Genomic DNA, 21,058 nt, shown 5'->3' with positions numbered 1-21,058 from the left:
GAAAGCTGGAGAAGAAATAGCGCCACGAACAGACACCGAAGAACCAAGCAGCCCACAAGAACGTTATGCGCCAACATCATCACCTCATTAGATCCGCAGAAAAAAACCTCCTTCAAGGACCACCTAGACAACAACGCACACAACAGCAAAGAGCTCTCCAACAATGTGAAGGAACTCTCAAACCCAAGCTCCACCACAAACGACATCCCACCTTCGCAAGACCTGTGCAACTCCCTGGCCTCATTCTTCTACCGCAAGATTGCAGACATCCACAACAGCTTCCACCACGGCAGCCAACGACACCAAAGACCCCAAGACCACCACCCACAGCGACCCCCTACTCACCTGGACCAACATCAACAACGACAACACCATCAAAATCATGAGCACCATCCACTCCGGCTCCCCATCAGACCTGTGCCCTCACATCTTCATCAAAGACAGCGCCACCATCGCACCCCACCTCCGCAAAGCCATCAACATCTTCTTTGAAACTGCGACCTTCCCGGAGAGCTGGAAGCACGCTGAGATCAATGTCCTGCTCAAGAAACCCAAAGCAGACCCCAAGAACCTCAAGAACTTCCGGCCCATCTCCCTGCTTCCGTTCCCGGCGAAGGTCATCGAGAAAACTGTCAACAAACAACTGACCCGCTACCTCGAGTAGAACAACATCCTGGACCCGTTCTAGTCTGGGTTCCGCAGCAACTACAGCACCAAAACTTCCCTCATCGCCGCCACCAATGACATCAGGGCCCTGGCTGGACAACGGCGAGACCGGTGCCCTCCTCCTCCTGGACCTATCAGCCGCTTTCGACACAGTCTGCCACTGCACCCTACGCACTCGCCTCCACGGCGCAGGAATCCAAGGCAAAGGAATGGACCACCTCCTTCCTCTCCGGCAGAACACAGAGTGTCCCCCTACCTTCCTTCTCATCCGAAGCCACCAAGATCATCTGCGGCGTACCCCAAAGATCCTCCCTCAGCCAGGCGTTGTTCAACATCTACATGGCTCTGCTCACCACGTCGGCAAACTGCACAACCTCAACATCATCTCTTATGCCGGCGACACACAACTGATCCTCTCACTCACCAAGGACACTCTCACCGCCAGAACCAACCTCCACGAAGGAATGAAAGCCGTCACCAAATGGATGATGAACAGCCGTCTAAAGCTGAACTCGAACAAGACAGAGGTCCTCATCCTCGGCTCCACCCCTTCTGTCTGGGACGACTCCTGGTGGCCGACCGCTCTGGGAGCAGCACCAACACCCCCGACCACACATGCAACCTGGGATTCATCCTGGATTCAACTCTCTCCATGACCAAGCAAGTCAACACCATCTCATCCTCCTGTTTCAATACCCTCCGCATGCTCCGAAAGATCTACAGGTGGATCCCCACCAACGCTAGAAGAATGGTCACCCAGGCCCTCGTCAGCAGCAGACTGGACTACGGACACCCCCTCTACCCGGGAGCCCCAGCCAAACTGCTGAAACGACTGCAACGCAAATGAAACGCCTCTGCACACCTGATGCTCGACATCCCTGGCCACAGCCACATCACACCCCACCTAAGAGACCTGCGCTGGCTTCCCGTCAATAAGAGGATCACCTTCAAGCTCTTCACCCATGCACACAAAGCACTCCACAACACCGGACCAGCATACCACAACAAACGACTCCCCTTCTACACCCTGAACCACCAGCTCCGATCTGCCGACCCTGCCCTCGCCACCAATCCCCGCATCCGGAGAGCGACCACCGGTGGCAGATCATTCTCCTAACTCGCCACCAAGTCCTTGATCACCCTCCCCATCCTTCTAAGACAGGACGAAGACCTACTAACCTTCAGAAGGCTACTCAAGACCTGGCTGTTCGAGCAGTAGCAGCACCCCACCCTTCCCTCCCTCCCCACAGCGCCTTGAGGCCCTCACGGGTGAGTAGCGCACTTTACAAATGTCTTGATTGATTGATTTAGTCATATTTTGTTTGCCAAACTGCAAAATTGTGCTACAAAGAGGATACCTCAATTACCTACCAGTAATCTTTATTACAACTCCAATTCTCCTCAATCCCAAGGAGGGTGATGCTCACCCTGCAAACAAGAAACTACACTATTATAGTATTAGCTCAAATCCCTCCATATTGCTACAAAGGGTGCCTTGACCCTTCCTCTTCCTGTACATTTCCAAGCCAGCCAAGCATAGATGGAGGACAACCAAGGTCATTTGTCAACAGGTTGAGGTGAGGAAGACTATGAATGACTGTAATTAGTTTTGCTGGAAAGTATCTAAGCCATTTGCCCTCATTTGTCTTCCTCAGCTACGTCATTACCTTATGAGAATGAAACAAGCCACCGAGTCCTCAGTTATTCTTTAAGTTATTCAACCAGAACAAAAAGAACAGGGTGGACAAATGCATAAAATAGGGAAGTAGACCACAAGAAAGTCTATACAAAAAGTAATTTAACTTTGGTAACAATATTTCTACTGGACACTGTAACTTCCTACAGATTTCTCACCTTTTTCCTTAGTGTCAGAATAGAACTAGGAACGTTTTCTCTCTAGTAATAGCATTCCAGCACTAACAAGTGAGGCCACACAACTGCTGTCATGGCTCAGGTTGCTCAGAAAGTAAAAACACCAGCATATGTATGTCTCCATCTGGTACACAGGCATCCATTCCTTACTTTTTCTGTGACCAACCTGGTGTATGGAGAGGAACTGGAAAGAGTTTTAATGGAAAAAGACTAGAATAACAATATTAAGTAACAAACTGAATACCGTGGAGTCTTATTTTGAGCATCACTAACTCAGAAGGAGAGGGAGGGAGAGTGGGGAGGATATAGAACCCAACAAAAGTATTGTTAAAGAAAGTAAACCATTTTCTTCTAACGGATACTTCTTCATGCAGCTCCTCACCCAATTAAGTCCTAAAGCAGTACCCACCGAGATGTGAGATTGAGTAATGTTGATCAACCAGGGAAATCATGGTGCATAGCTCTAGTGAATCATTCATCAATGGGAGCCTGAGTCTTCAGGCAAATATTTATTTACAAAGATATTGAATGAAGATAAACTAGTCGCCCAGCAAATATCAGCCACCTCATCATCACTGATCGGGTTAGTGAAACCGGAGGTACTTTCTTGGCCAAGATATAACAGATCTTAATAAAAAGAGTGACCCAAAGCAAAACAGCAAGATTGGTCACTGCTTTATTTTTCTTGGCTCCAGAAAAACCAACAGATTGTCATTCACCGCTCTGCTCTCATTCGATCAAAGTAAAAGGACATAGACGGCCAAGGGTCTAACTTGTGCAACTGCTCCTCTCTCTTGGAAGAATGATGGAAGGGGGAAGAAACATAGAAAAATGGTAGAATGCCCAGTGCGGAATGAGAGCTTCACCTTAAGAATAAAGAAGGCGCAATTATGAAGGACCAGCTTTTTTGTATAGAACAGCAAGTGCCAGCTGGAAAGAGAGGGCCTGCTAGTCTCAGACGTTACAGGAGTAAGTAATTGCCACCAGTGAGACATGTTTTGAGTGGTAAAAGACAACCAGAAGAATTGCATTTGTTTTAAAGAATGAGACCATGAAAATGCCAGAACCAATTGAAGTCAAATAGCTCAATAAGCCAAGGCATGGGGAGTAAAAGATACAGCTTTAAAGAAACACATGACCAGCAGCAATCTGAAGATTAGTTAAGTAGGTACAGAAGGCAGGCAACTGAGACAGTCATCCTCTCTTGGTAGAAAACACCCAATGCCCGTTGGACGAAGGAAAGCTCAGAAAATCTAGGAGACGAACATGAAAAGAGTTTAAGCCTTGGCATCAACAGACAAAATTATCCCAGCATACAGAAGAAACAATATTCAGGCAGGCAAAATGGCATTTACTACCTCTGATGGAAGGCTAAAATCCTCTAATTAGCATATCTCAGTGCTTAGACATATCATCTTGTTGTAAACGTATCTAGGACCCTAATTAAATATCCACGATTTATGCCCTTATGTGGTTATAACAAATCATATCCTTATAAAGGCATACGAATCATATCCATATTTAGTAATAGCCAATGCAGTCCAAATACGGCAAGGCTACTTCCTTAGACGCCTAGAAAGTACAACGAGTTCTTTAAACAAACCAAACCTCCAGCAACCTGGGAATTCCCCATGATTTTGTATTGATTTGTCCAAGAACTCCTGCGAGTCCTGAAAGAACTGCCAGTTCCTAGTGACGGTTCTTATTGACGTCTTATGTCCAACCTTACGTCAAACACGGCACCTTCCAGGTATAAATATACCAGCATTTGCCTTGAGCAACACACGGTGGTTTGCAGCAGAGCGGCTATCTACTTACCCAAAGCCCAGCTGATGCGAGTGCCGAAGGAAGCCGACCCTCCCATTTGACGCACTGAGAAAGACGCTGTCTTTTCTCCTGCCGAGAAAATCCAGCTCCAGAGTTTCCAGTCACCCTTGCGGGTGACTGGGAGATCGAGTCCTGAGAGCGAGATACAAGACCTCCTTCATTCTAAAACCAAGGTACGGAGCTGATTAGTTCCATAGACAGTTCTTGATTCAGATTCTTGGCAAAACTAACTTAACTTAAACTGCAACTCCCTTACTCCTTGCCACGTACTAGGCTTAGGTTAGGTACACTGGGGTAGGCGTATTTAGAAGCACCAGTTGAGTACGTTTAGTCAACTTTTATCATTGTATGTAATTGTATATATTTTATCAGTTTTAAGTATCATATGTTTCAGAAACCATATCAATGCTTTTACAGTATTATTTCATAATACTCCTTTTACTGTACGCACTTTACTTTATGACAAGTATTGCAATTGTGGCAATTCACTTCTCTTGCATGAGAAAGAGGACTGCTCGATAAATAACACCTTTTATTGAAAACACCTGTCTCTCTATTTCTCTGCAGTCTGGTGAAACTAATATGCACGATTGACTGAGTGAAATAGCTATCTATTGTTTTCACACGACTCTGGAGATATACTCCTTATTCTGGAGGGAGCAAAGTTGTCATGTTTATGCGGTTGTCAGAAGCTAATCCCTTCTTGTCTAATCAGGGAAGTTAACTCCTCCCTGTTCATTCGAGAAAGTTTCTAGTGACCTCTGAGCTAGCTGGCATACCTAATTAAGTCTAACATATTCAGTAGAGACTTAGTCGACCTCAGTCCTATGTCTAAACTACCGTTTATGTTATTCAAATGCGCAGAGCCTATTGGGAATATAGGAACTACACTACAATCAAAGGATTAGGGTTCTATCCTATTATACCTTCTATTGATGGCTACAGAATAGTAGAAGTAGAGGGAACGCATAAAGTAGACACTATCAGCAACTCAAGTACAGAGCCTCACATGGTGAGACGTGCAGCATGCAGAACAGAGAGATTTCCCTTTACAGCCATGGAAAGGAGGCCAATCCAGGAAAGCCTGAGCTAGGAAAAGACCACACCTCAGGGTGGAATTCCTATTCATGATGTTATATAAACAAGTCACTCAAGGCATTTAACTTAATATTCGGAGCACTATCCAGAAATTCTCCGTTTCAGAGCACACTGCCACATGCTCAAGGCCTCCCAGTGTACATTTTGGGAACCCACTAAATACTTTCTCTTGTAGCTGTGTACCGCTGTAGTGTTGGCCGAAATAACTAGCACAACAAGGCCAAAGATGGCCGTGAGGCACACCTTCAGGACTGGGTTTACAGCCCTCAGCTCCAGCACATAGATGACCATTTGTTGTTCTCCTGAGGACCAAATATCTTACATGGTTATCTATCCCAGATAAGAGTACCAGCCAATTTGTCAGTGTCTGTAACAATGGTGGCCTGCAGAGGACAGAAGGGATGACACATTGTGAAGTTGGAGAGGACACAGAAGCAGTGCATGGACTAAAAAGAAGATCTCCACACAAGAGCAAAGACTCGCCTGATGCAGGAAAATCTGCTGTCTGAGGCCCCACTGGATGTGTGGCAACAAAAAAATGCACAATGCCATCAAACCAAAACGTCAGAGAATCTTTAGACCAGAATTAACACTGGGATAGGAAATATGAGGATCATATCCCAAATATTTGACATCCTTTTAACTGGATGAAAAGATCGCATGCAGGTAGCGTCCAAGATCGTTCCCATGAAGACCAGTCAGAGTCCATTTGAGGTGGGAAGCCGTCTAAATTACTGAGAACCCAAGAAGATATAGCAGAGACAGAGGGCACACCAAATGGCCTTCCCCAGCCCATCCTCCAAATAAGGAAACATATGAACATTTGAATTGAGGGAGGCTGCCATCAAATGAGGACCTTGTCAAGACTCGCAAAGCGTAAGAAGTCCAAAAGACAGTACAATTAACTGGTACTATTGGGACCCTACCATAATTTAAGGTAACACCTGTGAACTTGGAGAACTGGAACACAAGGATAACACTTTCGGGGACCAATTCTGAATGTTAAAAACCTAGAAACCTAACTCAGGGACATTATCTTTAATATATCCCAACAGTCAAAGAACATCAAGAGCCTTAATTCTAGAATAGGCCTTGGGGTCCTTGACCTCCTTACAGCCAAGGAAGTAGTGGGAACAAAATACCTTCTCCCATTCCTGCATGCACACAATTTCCTTGGCCCATTTCTGTAGCAATGGTAAAACCTCCACCTTCCAAGCCGTGGGCAGTTGTGCACTTTCTGAGAGTCTGTGAATTTCTGGAGGAGTAGACAAAATAGGAAGGGTACAGGCATGGCTACGGTGATGACCTATGTAAATCTATCCTCTTTGAGCGCCGGAGAGCCTGCCAACCCGGTTTCCCATCCTGATGCAGCCCGAAATCTTCTAATCTGGCTGATGAGGTGGTGAGGCTCACTTGCACCCGCAACGACCACCGAATATTTGCCACATGCATCAGGACAACAGTGGCTGTATGATGCTGCAGACTCCCCTACCCAACCTAACCCCTAGATGGCCACCTCCTATAAATACAAGGAAAAATAGATCAATGAGACCTAGAGGGTGAGAGCAACGAGCCCGTGAGATGCTCCATGGCCCACAAGCAATTAAATCAGGGGTCACCGCCCGCGGAGGGTTTAGAGGGTTGGGCCTCAACTGGTAGCATTTTCTCCAGAGGGGGGTGGGGGGCGAGTAGGTAAGCCGCAAGTGCTAGAGCCCAGGGAGCCTCCTGAGGGACAGGGACTGAGGCTGTGGAAGTCTGATACTGAGGTGCTGAGGTATATGTGGTCCTACTGCTCTACACTGCGTTGGCTAGAACTCGCAAACCCTAGGGCCCGTTGGCTAATTTTAGAGCAGGAGACCGCTCGCACCAGAGAGTAGAAGGCCCGCTCCATACGCAATTTAGTGCACATGCCAAAGCTCAACAAATAACAGACACTGGAACTCCCACCATACTTGGAGGGGACCTCCCTAACCCCCTAGATTTGGAGGGGAATGCTGTGGCACCCGCAAACAGGAAGGATATTGAGACCTTATTGGGCGCAACAAAAACTAAAACGAGCCAAGTGCAAAAGCACTTTGTAAAATTGCTGACTGACCTCAACCATGTTCAACAACTAGAAATGCGAGTCGACCACTTGGCGATGTCTGCAGGGGAGGGAGCACATGAGCAAAATGGTTGCACAAATAAAAGAAGCGGTGTCAATGTCTGATGGATAAGTTGGAGGATGGAAAATACAGCTCAAGCCACAACAACACCCGCACTAGGAGTATCTCGGACATGATGTATCCCAAGAGCTGCATCAATATGTACAGGAGTGGTTTCGTAAGCTGCTCCTCGGTCCAGAGGTTGTTCAGATGGAACTTGACCACACCCACTAGTTACTGAGTCAGCATCAAACTCAGCACAAGCTCACACCAGATGTCCTCACCAGAGTACTACTTTCGGAAGAAGGTCAACATCATGAAGTTGACAAGAGCTTAGATCCAATAGTATTTCGGGCTCCTCCTTGACTCTGTACCACATCATCTCAACCGAGCCCCTGCCCAAACAAAAATTGTGAAGATCGCAACTGATTATCTTCAGTCCCAGGGAATCCTGTATTGATGGGGCTTCCCAGTGCACCTCTGGTTATACTTCAATGGCAAGTAGAACTTCAGAAATGATAGCCCTATTGAGCTCAAGGACAAACAATACTTAACTGATGAACAACAGGACCTCCACAGGCCACATGGTGGCAACAACAAACAAGAAAGGCTAAACGTCAGGAAGCACACAGTGCTTGAGGGAAAAACAACAAGCCTGGGATGCGATCTACCATCTGCACACTTTTTGGATAGGGAAGAGACACCAGGGACCCACGAGTGAACACACTGACCAGTACTCATTCTATCAAGCTCTATTTTGCAGTAACCCGCTGTCACGGATTACTAAGGAATTGAGATTTGTCCGACAACAATGCGGACATACTACCGCTTCCTACACAGGGTATGAGTGGTCCCTTTAAGAAAAGCCAAGAACGACCAGAAGAGGAGTGCCCGGAGATGACGTCAACAGGACAAACCACCTATCACGAGGCGAGCCAGGGGTTAAGGCGGATGACGCAGAATACGCGGTGGCGCTTGCAGGGATTCCAGCGTGGAGAGTGGAGAACTTGCTGAGGACGCCAGAGAAGATGGAGGAAAGCAGCCGTCCCGTGGAAAGGTCCGCCGAAGAGCCAGAGAAGGTGCCGACCGACCCAGAGATTTCAAGATCCCAGATACACCACGCGACTTCCCGCCACACTCCAGGAGAAGGAGGGTGGCTGGCACAGGTACGTCGCCGTATACGGGGGCTAAAGGGTGGGGCGGGCGGTCACCGGTTATACTTTCTCACTCTCACATGGTGGTGGAAGCTCGGTGCGTCCTCTCACCCCCGTCCCTGTTTGCCGCATTGAAGAAGATTTCTCAGAATGACCCGTGGCTTTCTTTTTTTTCCTTTTTTTACAACGCTGATTCTTCGGAGGGAGAAAGGAAGTCCCCAGCAGTCCATGTGAAGCCCCCTAACGAGGACAAGTCAGCCAGAGAGCCTGTTCAAGAGTACTTCTGTTATTATTGAAGGCATACTTTTCCTTTTACAACATAAAAATAAAAAGCAAAGCCCTATAATACAGTAGTCCTGACATATTCTTTACAGGGACATATTCAGAGGGTACAACACCCGTCCAGATCAACAGGGACAAAAAGTGGTGGAGAATGCGGGCAAACACCATCTGATAAAGGATGGAGAATCTGATAGCCCAGATGAGAGAAAGCCAGAACAAACTGGAATGGGCAATGGAAAAGAATGCCAGCCAAGCAGATAGGGATCGAGCGATCTTTTCCTCAGCCATACAAACCCAAGCAGATAATTTAACCAAATTGGCCGAAGGACAGTCTCAGTTAATGCAAACACTTACCCAGAGTAAAGCCCCCGCAGTCCCAGGAACGGGTATTTCGCTCCAGAAGTACGTTCCGGGTGATGATCCTCTCTCTTTCTTCCTGAACTTTGAACGAGCAGCTAGGGCCAGTGACTGGCCTACAGAGAGATACTCATTCTATTTAGCCCCCTTACTCACCGGGGAAGGGCAAGCCGCATATCAAATGGCTAATAAGGACGGCACCGCCACATATGGGCACGTGAAGCAGTTTATCTTAGATAGACTGGGGGTAGATGATGAAACCCACCGGCAACACCCGTCCAGATCAACAGGGATACCCGCATATGCCCTTAGCGCCTTTCCCCATGTGTAACAGTGGGCCAATCTACTTGCTACAGAGGGACAAACTTTTTTACAACCGCACTTAAACAAGGGGAGGGGTGTCGGGTTTAGGTAAACCTCCTGGCTCCACAAAGCTGGCTCTTAACAGGGAGGACAAGGTTCATGTCCACCCCAGACAGCGTAAGGAGGACCCCTGGAGGATGAAAGATGGCCCCGTCGACCATGGAACCGGGGGATTCACAGGAAGACCTCTCACTATAGAATGTTCCATTGTTGTCTTATGTTTCAATTTTTTCATTGTTTGTAAGTTTGGCCAACAATGCAATACTATTACCCTAGTGCTGTCAAAGGAAGGTACCCATGGAACTGCACATGTCACCCAGGGGAGGGTTCACTCAACGATTTATACCAAACTACAGTAAACCTAAATGTGCAGGCCCTCAATTCTCCAGTCAAGCAGAAATCCTTACTCCATGGCTCCACACAAAAAGGATCTATGTGGATCTATTGCAGGAGATCTTCTAGCAACAGATGTGTAAAGGTGCCAATCATGCTATTACCCACACCAATATCAATTACTCCAAAACTAAGGCAGTAGCAATCTTGATAGACAGGGAAATCCCTTTTCAGGTGAACTCGGTCCATAGGGATGCCAAGAAGAGGGTGATTCTGGCCACCGGGTCCTTGGGTAGGAAGGATGGGACCTTGGTGTATATCTATGTCTAAACAATCTGAAGGAGCAGTTCTATTTCTGGTTTTTCCATTCTGTTGTAGAACGGTCCCTAGATGGTCTGATCCTGGGAGGGGATAAATCCCATTCCCTGTGGCAACCTCGCAAACTCCCACCCTCGATATCCCAGGGTATTGACAACCTCCAATTAGCAGATTTAAGAGCACTCGCAACAACCAGGGGAGAGGGGCTACATTTTTTATTTGACTGTTCGCGGGTCCCATTCGCAGACTGACTACTCCCTACTACCTATGCTAGCAGAATGTTACCCCGGGTACATTTTGGTAAAGGGACTAGAGTTTGTGTGTATGTCCCTACAGGCCCCTCCTCTAGAGTCACCTCAACACAGAGTATGGAAACTGAACTAAATAGTTTTAGCGACCCCCCGTCCTCAGGGACAATATAACAGTGGTAGTTGAGAAATATTTCAAAGAGAACCAAACAGGAGACTTGTGGTGGGAGACTTATTGTGGGAAACTGGCAAGGTAAATATAAGTGGGGAACTTATTAACCCTACCTCTACCTTCTCACATTTGGCTAGAGCCAAAAACCTTGATCTGAACGCGAACACATGTTGGAGACAGAGTTCAGACGTAGGGACAGCAGGAGAACTAAGAAAGCCCTGAGTAAAGCCAGAGGTGAACTGAATCCAATGCTGATCAAAGATGCGACACATAGCCTCTGGAGACTAAACTACTGTTCTACAAAGAGAGATAGAGCAGACTGTTAGCTCATAAAATACAGACTCAAAGGGCACTAAATTATATTTCATCCATCATGCATGAGGACGGTCACACTCACACGAATGACCATGGGATCATCGACACTTTCAGACGAACGGAGCATCGCTTAATGATGAGCCAGAAGAGGTAAAACAGGCCATAAAACAACTCCCCAATAACAAAGCCCCGGGTCTATGTGGGTTCCCAAATTCCTTCTATAAGGTTGTCATATGGCTGTTGGGGTCATAGTCGACATTGCTAAGTTAGCATGAGCTCTGCTGCCATGTTGCTGCTTTTGCGCACGTTACTACATGACTATTTTACAAGACTCTGTTTGTGCCTTTCACATGAGAACCGTCTGCTTTCTGCGTTCTCTGCCTGTTCCTAGAGTTTAGTATGATCACGGAGTGCAAGGTCGATAAACAATGCCCCTTGTTGTTCTGTTCAATCCCTAGCACTTAGACAAAACATGCTACACAGCTGCGGCTGCTGGAAACTCGTGCTTTAATATTATGGGGATGCATGTTGGTTTAACACTACTATGTCAATTGGTAAAAAAATGTATGGCAGTAGATAAATGTTTAATATAGGGTGGATCCCCTCTAATTTTATGGCCTTGGTGCTATAGATTTTAATGATTTAAAATCTTGATTACATTAATACATTTTTGTTACGATGGTATTAATTTGAAATGTAATATCAGTGGGGTTTCCATCGCAGCAAACTGATGCACTTTTTGCACATTAGCCTATCCGAAAGTATGGGAAATGAATGTTTATTGGTTGATAATATTTCCTTATGATATTTATGGAAAAGTATGTAAAGCACACCGTCACTTTAACCTGTATTATGTAATTCAAGGCGTAAGGTGGCTAGATTTGGGCCTACCAACAAGGTTTTAAACTGTATGCATGGGATTTTTTTTTAATTATGTGAATAGAAGTTCTCGTTATAAAATGTAACTGTGTTTTTTGTTGGTTAATTATGATGCTGTGATTGCAATGATTTTAAGTAATCTATACCACTATAATAAAGGAAGAACTTTCAGCCTTTGAGGCGGGTAAACTCAGGAACCACAGCGCCAATCCACACACCCGATACACCGTTGGAATCGTCAGGGTGTGTAGATGGTTATAGGCGATATAAATTTTAAAAAAAAACGTTATTTAAGCAATTTATAGTAAAAAAAAGTAGTCCCTCCGAAGTAGCGCCGGCCGCGACGTGCGTGCTCACGTCAGGAGCGCGGGGAGGAGCGGTGTCCAGGGGGGCGACGAGGAGCGGCGGACATGGCGAGGGGGAGGAGCGGTGACGTGAGGAGCAGCGGACAGGCCAGCGGCGGTGCGAGCAGCGGACAGGCAGGAGGAGCGGCGGCTGAGGTAAGGGGACCCATGTCGGGGGAGGCAGGGGTCGGGGCAGGCAGGGGTCGGGGCAGGCAGGGGACGGGCCGGGCGGGGGCCCGGGCTGCTGGACAATGTCGGGGCGGGCGGGGGTCGGGGAAGCCTGTTGCTCCTGGACAAGGTCGGGACGGGCTGCCAGTCAAGCAATAAAGATGATATACATGTTGGTTTAACACACACTTGGAGAGGGACCTTTCCAGGAAGAAGAGCTATGCAGTTTCTATGATGTAAAACTACCATCTAGTCACTGAGATATGGGGTCTGTTGACAAAGCCCTAAGATCTTCCTTTATATAATAAAACTTCTTTCCAAGGGGAGGGTGGTTAGGCCTTTATAGTCCTTTATCCACTGTCTGCATATGATGACATCCCCCTTCATAGTCTAGAGACTTGCTACAAAGCTAACTGTTTTCGGTTTATGCCTTTTGCTGCTGGTAGTGGCTCGTATACTGCATAATAGAGCACTATAGTTAAAATAAACATTTTGAACTACAACAGTGACTCTGTCAATTCTTATTGTGGACAAGTACGAGTGAGTGAGCGAAAGGGTACGTCTTGCTACCGCGATTCCTGGGAGTCGGGAGTGTTGTGTTCTGGGGTGTCTAATCATTTGTAGCTTTATGATTATGTAGGAGAACGAATGAAACAGTATAACTACTCGGTTTTGGGATTTTGGGTAGTGAGGCGTTAGGAAGGCTTAGCTTTCCAGCGCATAGCTCTGTGTATGTGCAGAATCCATGCAACATGGCGCTGATAACGTTTGGTCTGGTACTTATCTGCGAGACTCCTGAGTAGTGCTTTTGCTTGTCCAGAATCCCCTCACTTCTGTTTCAGGAGATGGGTGTGACGGTGTAGCCTCCTATATTGAGATATAGGTTTTTCAAGCTTGAATTTTAAAAGGTCTTATCCTTTCTTTTTTTACCCGTTATTGCGCTGACACACATATGATGTTTTTCTCTTCTATTGATTATGGTGATAGCCATATTGTCTCCTAACCGCGCAGCAGTTACCGTTCATTTGGCTCAAAATGGAGTCCCTAATGCTGGTGCTGTTCTTATTTTTGTTGTAGAGGCAGATGCAGCTCACTGCTTCGAGGTAGTTTATTTCTGGGTCTACTTTTCAGCAGTGGATGCAACGGATTTCTTTCATCAATATACTTTCACCACGGTTTCACAGGATTATCAACCTCAAGGAACCTGATTTGAGAACAAAAAAATGGGAAAAGGGGTTTTAAGCACAATTGCACCTATCCTGTATATTGCCTCGTTTTTTTATGGTGCCACGGATCGGAGATTCTTTTTCCTAGACCTCCTAGAACAAAGAATTTGTTCTAACATACAATTTTTGCAAAAATGATCCAGCACACAAATCAATATATTGAAAATCTGTACAATAGTAGTCACTGTGCATAAGTCAAAAGATGGAAAATCATGGACACATGTGTAAAGAATCAAATAAAGACTGAACTTCTAAAAAACATCCAAAGATTCTGCTACTGAATGATTTTCCATCTTTTGACTTATGCTATTGTACAAATTTTCAATATATTGATTTGTGTGCTGGATCATTTTTGCAAAAACCTCAAGGAACCCTTGAACTTCCGTTAACACACCATATGGTTTAATGGCGCCCTTCCACACCCTGTAACAGCGGTTCGTTTAGGCCCCATGTCAATTGATGGGTCTACATGGCCCATTTTGGTTGGGTATACTCCGCATCAAAATTATCTTAATGTTCCAGTCGCAGAGCTACGCGTGTTACATACTTCATTGATACGTGTGCATAGAGCTGTTACACAGTTCATGTCGCGCAACATACAGGTTGGACCACCCGGAGTTGCTGCACAATTATGGAGACCCGGTGGTGTCGTTATCAGTCCTGTCATAATTAATTCAGTGATGGGCAAACGTTTGCAAAATAAGGGCAAACTTTCTTATTGGCTTGCTGAAAAATGTGGGCAACTCGAAGCTGTTTTTCCAAATACCACACCTGTGGAGAAACACAGGATCCTTACCATGAGTTTACCTAAAGAACTTGTTCCCGAGTTAGTTGACTGTAACACTTGGGGTAGAGTGTTTGCAGCGGTATATTCAACATCTTTTGGCACTCCTTCCATGACCGTTCTCCCTTCCGTGATAAAACGTTTTCAGGATGAACATGGTTCCGAGTCGGCCCTGGAGTTGGGGATGAGACTGGTGGGAGTGTTCGATATTGTTTGCGATATGATCCTTGCTAATGTAAAAGGAGATGCAGTAAGCTTGCAAGTGGCGCAACACTTGGAGGCTGTTGCAGACAAACAGAGTGAATTGCCAAAGATTATCGCTAAAGCTTATAAAACCTTAGGGCGCAATAGTCTGTGAATTAAGTCTTTTACTCAACCTCAAACTCAAATTCAAACTCAACTAAAAGCCCAAACTGAGAAGGATGGGCGACCGTTCTTTCCTAAAAAGAACTGGAAAAATAAAAAACAGGAGCTGCAACAACAGAAGCAGGGTTCTCGTGCTGGTATACTGACACCTGATACTTCTGAGTGAATTTCTGATTTGCTCAATCGTGCAAAAATTAAGTCTCCGGATAGATTTCAAGTCCTTGATCAACGCTCTCCTCGTTCTTTACAGGACACATCAAACACTCGAGTTAGTGGTGGGGAGTGCCAGGATCGCTGCAAAGGTGTGACCACTCAACAGAGACAGGATCAACATCGCCAGTTTGACGTGAAAGCCAAATAAAAGGGACTGCCTCGTTTCGAACCAGCATATCAAAAGAAGAAAGTTGCTGCTTGGACAGCGAAATATGCCTCAGACTGTGAGGACGCTACTCCTAGACTGGCGACGTGCAGTGATTCTGCTCGACAGCGCAGCGGAGGCTCCCATAGTGCGGGAGGCATTGTGTCCCTGTCTGGAGGCGAGAGCAACTGATACATTAATTACTGAAGAAAGAGCAGATACTCGAGTTCTCTACCGGATGGACTCTATGAAATAGTCCTCCAAATAGAGGATGATATACAGCGTACAATTACAGAGGTTATTCTGGGAAAATCCCACTTCTTCATATGACATTTTGTTGGCGGAGGCAGATTGGCCTCCACCATTTGTTTTGGCCGCTTCAAGGGGGGAGGACTTGATACTTCAGAGTTTTTCACCATACGTCCCTGAGAAAGCTAAGCATTGGAGTGGGCGCTGGCCCTTGCCCGGGCAGTGTACCGTAATCAGGTGGGCTGGGATTCACCGGCACACGAGATTCCATTAAGGTGTATGCCGCAGCCACAACCGCAATATCCAATCAGGCGGGAGGCTAAAGCTCCTGTTTGTGATATCGGACTCAATTGGAATATCAAGGTGTAATTGAATCCTGTGTATCACCGATGAATAATCCTCTTTTTCCGGTATCGAAACCGGACGGTTCATATTGCATTTAATTAGATTATCGAAATTTAAATAGTCATTGTCGTACATTTGCGGTACAGAACACTCACAGCTCTGCTCTAGTGAACAGCATTGTTCGTAAAAAATGTAAGACGACACTAGATATATCCAATGGTTTCTACAGCCACAACTTGGCTCCTGAGAGTCGTGACTTGACAGCATTTACCGCCGTCGGAAAACAGGAAAAATGTATGTGTTTGCCTATGGGGTTTAAGAACAGCCCCGGGGATTTTGCTGCACGTGTTGGGTCTTGTATACTGAATTATAGAGCAATATGGTTGAAATAAACACTTTGAACTGTAATAGTGACTCTGTCACTTCTTATTGTGGACAAGTACGAGTGAGTGAGTGAGTGAAAGGGTACGTTTTGCTACCATGATTCCTGAGAGTATGGAGTGTTGTATTCTGGGTTGTCCAATCATTTTTAGCTTTGTGATTATGTAGGAGAACGAATGAGACACTATAGCTAGTCGGTTTTGGGATTTTGGGTACTGAGACGGTAGGGAGGCTTAGCCCCTTCACACCGAGGTCCTATTTTCCTGCGCATAGTTCTGTGTATGTGCAGAATCCCTGCAACAAGGTGTTTTCGGGCCTTCTTTTCCCTCATTTAGCTAAGGTCTATACCTCACTTCTAGAAACCTGAATGGTTATTCCAACAATGATGGAATCTTCTTACTTTGCTGGTGAAGACAGGGAAAGATTCCCAACTATGCAGCTCCTATCGCCCTATAGCCTTACTTAACGGGCGTGTCAAGATTTTCACCAAGATTTTGACGGCTAGGCTTGCAGGGTTTTGGCCGACCCGGATATCTCCATACCAGGCTGGCTTCATGAGAAACAGGCATCTGGGGGAACAATATCCGCCTAGCTGGAAAGGTGGTAGACAAGGAGACGTCCACAAATACACAGGTACTCCTCCTCTCGCTCAATGCAGGAAAGGCTATTGAATGGATTGACTGGGCATTCCTGTGGCTCCTGATCCTGGGCTCCCATTTGAAGGTCTTCATTTTGACCAATTACGCAAAACTTAGCTTAAGGTCAAATCCAGACTTTCTGACCCAAAACCTTGGGAGAGCAATGAGACAGGGATGCCTCCTTTCACCGATAATATTCACTTTCATGATGGAACTGCAGTTCCAACATGTGATAGCGAACCCCACTATCACAACAAAGGGACCTGTGAAGATGGTTCACTGCGGACAATGTCATGTGCTTTTTAACCAATCTATTCACCTCAGTTTCGGCGCCGCAGGAGGAGCTACAGCTTTTCCATCAAGTAGCAGGTTTTAACGTCAACTAACATAAGTTCTATGCAATGGGAGCCAGAAATTCCATCGCCGCAGAAGAGGGGTTGCACCTAACACCATAAAGAATTGGATATTTAGGGGTAGTGATCCCACCCTCCATAAATGTGGTGTACAATAGTAACCCACTCCTCCTCTCAACATCCTCTTTGAGGACCTCTACCATTGGGGGATGTTAAAAATCTCTTGGCTGGGCAGGATCATGTGTGTTAAGATTAACTTTATGCCTCGTATCCGTGCTGCACACTGCCAATAAGCGCCCCACCAGTAACATTCATATTCACTAGTACAAAGGTATGGGCCTTTATCTGGAACAACAAAGCACCTTGCATTGTGCAATCACTGATGACTATGTGCCCTCAGAAGGAGGCTTGGGTGTCCTCGACATTGAGCGATACATTTTGAGCTGCACAACTCACCCCAGCACTTACTTGGTGTCCCCTGATGCAAATGAACCTCAGCACATTATGGAACATGGGCAATCAAAGTTCTCCTTCACCAGTTATGGCTCTCCCCACTCCCTGAGGGCACAGATGTGGGCCAAAGAAGTGACACTGCAGTATTGGAACACAGTTCTTCATACACGGCAGGTCACAACCTTTCCCTCTCCCTTAACACCGGTGGTGGGAAACACTGATTTAATTCCCAGAACAATTGCAAAGGGTACTTAACATGGAGGAATGGTGATGCTCTCTGCCTTGGGCAGCTTTATGTGAATGAGGTCACTAAAACTAGGGATCAGTTTGTGAACAATTCCCTGATGCAACCGCACAATCTCTATAGAAGTATACAACACCACACTAGACGGGACAACCTGGAGTGCAGGCACCTGGAAGTAGGGAGACAACCGTGAAAGAAGATTACTTGTCTGATGGAGATACTAACAGAACATTATCCTAGTTGCTTAGAGCATTCGATACAGCTGTAACTCTAACACAATTGCCGTACAACGCCACCTGATCTGAGGACCTTTGCCTTGACTTGACAGAGAAAGACTGGATACTGGTGTGGAAGAGGATCGTGAAAACGTCCACCTGCCTCTAGCACATGGAGAACACCTTTCAGAATTATGCCAAGATGGTATCTGACCCCTGTTCGCCTACACGCTATGATTAGAGACCCCTGACACGTGTTGAATGGGTTGTGAGTTATGAGGGACCATTTTTCATATGTGGTGGAACTACGTGCATCTACGGCCATACTGGGAGTAGTTCTTTATGGCCATAAAAGATATAACGAATGTAACACTATCAGTAGTTCCTCAGACTGCTCTGCTGGGGCATGTGGAAGAGGAGGAATCTTGCCCTCTCTCTGCAACAATTAACAAACTGTTAACTGCCTGTGGAGGGATGGATGGATGGAAATTAGGATTCTGAGGCTTTTCAGATCTGCAAATGATTGCTTGGTTTAGTGGCTGAGAGAAAAATACACAAAAGGTAACTAAAAAAGATGTAAAGGAAAGCTTCCCAAGTGGCCAAGAATCAATGTCTCTTCACTGAATCCACACATTATGATGGTGTCTCCTCCTGAGTTTCAAAATAGTCCTTTCCAGTCTACTGGGAAGAAGCAACCAGAACCCTTCGGAAAAGAAACCACTAAAAAAAACAGGCAAGTAGATCTGCATATAATAACTCCCATATTGCTCTCAAGAACAGAGGGTTCTGTTCCTGGCTAACCTTCAAAGCCATCACCACTTTGTGAGCATGCTTTAGATATAGGGATAATATGCATGTACCACCTCCTTAACGTCCTGTAACCTTCTCTCTACTAGTTGGCTCTTTTCTATTATTAGAGCATTGGGTCCTCCTTGGGACAGAATCCTCACTTAGTGCAACTTAAATGGTTAGAATATTCTCAGAGTGAGGTAGGCGACAATTAAGTGAAGGGAAAATAAACAAACAAAAAAACGTAAGAGAACAGCCTCCACCACCGACTTCCTTCCTCCCTTCGCCAGGTTTACCAACACTCACAAGGTTAACCATTACTCCCCTGAGCTCTGCCGGGCTACTTCGTGACTGCTGGCAGCATCCATCAGTCTTGCGACCAGTCCTCCTTCTACTCTCCTTCCATCTCGTCTGCTTCGGCCATGTCCTCAGCTGCTTAGTTTTCATGCTTCACAGGTGTTTCAACAATCCGGTCTCCTCTCCCGCTTCCTTGCTCCCCTAGGGTCGATCCTCACGCTCCTCGCTGGGCAGGTCTTATCTTGCCTTCAGTTCCTCCCGGTGCCATTCTCTCTGCCGCCTAACCATTCTTCTTCCTCCCCTCTCTAACGTCCTCTGTCTCTTTTCTCTTTAAAGCTCCGCCCTCTTCCTCCTGCAAGTGGTGGTCCGATGTTACTTTAGTTTCCCCGCTCTGCTCCGCCTTTCCCATGCCTCTTGGTCATGTCCTTTCTCTCTTTCGACCCTTCTGTTGGTGTTGGCCTAGTCACCGCCCCTTGCATCCCTTGTTGTTCTCTTTCTCTTTCCAGGTGGCAATTGGCGTGGACCTTCACTATGTCAGAAATCTGTAAAGGTAGGTATTTGCAGTTAATCCCTGTCCCCTCACACCCTCCTAGTGTTGGAGGCCAGGTGAAAGCCCAAAGATGGCGGAGCTGGACTCCGCCATCAATGGGAGTCGAAAATATGGATGTAACACGTTATGGAACCCCTCACAGTGATGCTGAGGGAGACATTATCCCATTTTGACAAAATATAGGGCTCCCTGTCACACCTACTTAAAATGAGACTTGCAAGCGCCACGACCTCTAGAACTGTGAGGCATGGGAAGTCTTTGCAACGCAGAATGAGACAGTGAGATAACCCTATTATCAATGGGGTTTACAGGCTTCAGATGGATCAGGGGGCTGCTTATGTGAATGCCTTAAGACCCTGCTTCACTGCATCAGCGTTTTCTCTAGTATATTCAACCCACATTACCATTGCAAGTTTGCATGTGGTTTTATGGTGATGGCAATTGTATTGTCAGCAACCTACATACCTTAATACAATGCTGTGGCCTTAGAAAAGGTTCTAAATAGAGGTATTCAAAACAAAAAATGGGAAGGGCACAACTCCTGTGGATCAACTAAAGCACACCAGTGATTTGTGGCGATGTACTTCTACTGGCTCAAAAAATAGGAGACTAGCCCCCTAGTAGAAGCTGATCGTGGATGGAGAACAAATCAAAATGCCTTTGAGGTGGGAGAGGAAGCAGGAGGAGGGGGACTACAGCCGCGGCCTGCCTTTTTATCAATCTCTACAATGAAAAGAGCAGAAGAATTGATGTGAAGTTTGAACCGACTTGGAAGGTTTTCAAAGTCAGGAGGAAGGTGGCCTCTTAAAAAAAAGACAGACAGCAACAATACTCTTGGAGGATGGTTTCTTTTTTTTTTTTTAATCGGGGTGGCCAGTTTTCTTGCATTACTACAAGTAGTCTGCTATCACATAACATTACATCATAACATGGTATAGCCATTAAGGCTACCTGGTCATCTTAAGGAAAAAAGCTTTAGACTCCATGGAGTCGAAACATTAAGTCTCACAGTCCAGAGGTGGGACAGAGAAAGGTAAGATTCATTTTTGTTGACAGTGCTATTATTACCAGGCTCCTCTGTGTTTGCGCTTCTTGTGAGAGGAACTTTGGAGGGTTTCTCACTGTTGAGTACTTTTATATGCAAGGCAAGAGAAACCACTTAAAGGGTCTTGGTATAGGCCAGAGTAACTTAGCCATCCACTCACTGAATATTTTCAGATGCATAAGGGCACAGGAATAGAAAATCAAGGGACCATGACCAGGCCCCAGG

At 46.0% G+C, this 21,058-nt stretch overlaps 1 protein-coding gene across 4 annotated transcripts in view; it reads right to left on the bottom strand.

Moving 5' to 3' along the window:
* Nucleotides 1-21,058, bottom strand: part of SPAG9 (sperm associated antigen 9) — a 1,654,314-nt gene that overhangs the window by 1,194,977 nt on the left and 438,279 nt on the right. The gene's annotated exons all lie outside the window — the stretch shown is intronic.

Source organism: Lissotriton vulgaris, chromosome 7, assembly GCF_964263255.1.
Source record: "Lissotriton vulgaris chromosome 7, aLisVul1.2, whole genome shotgun sequence".
NCBI classification, from domain to species: Eukaryota; Metazoa; Chordata; class Amphibia; order Caudata; family Salamandridae; genus Lissotriton; species Lissotriton vulgaris.
This window is presented reverse-complemented; position numbering and strand designations above follow the sequence as displayed.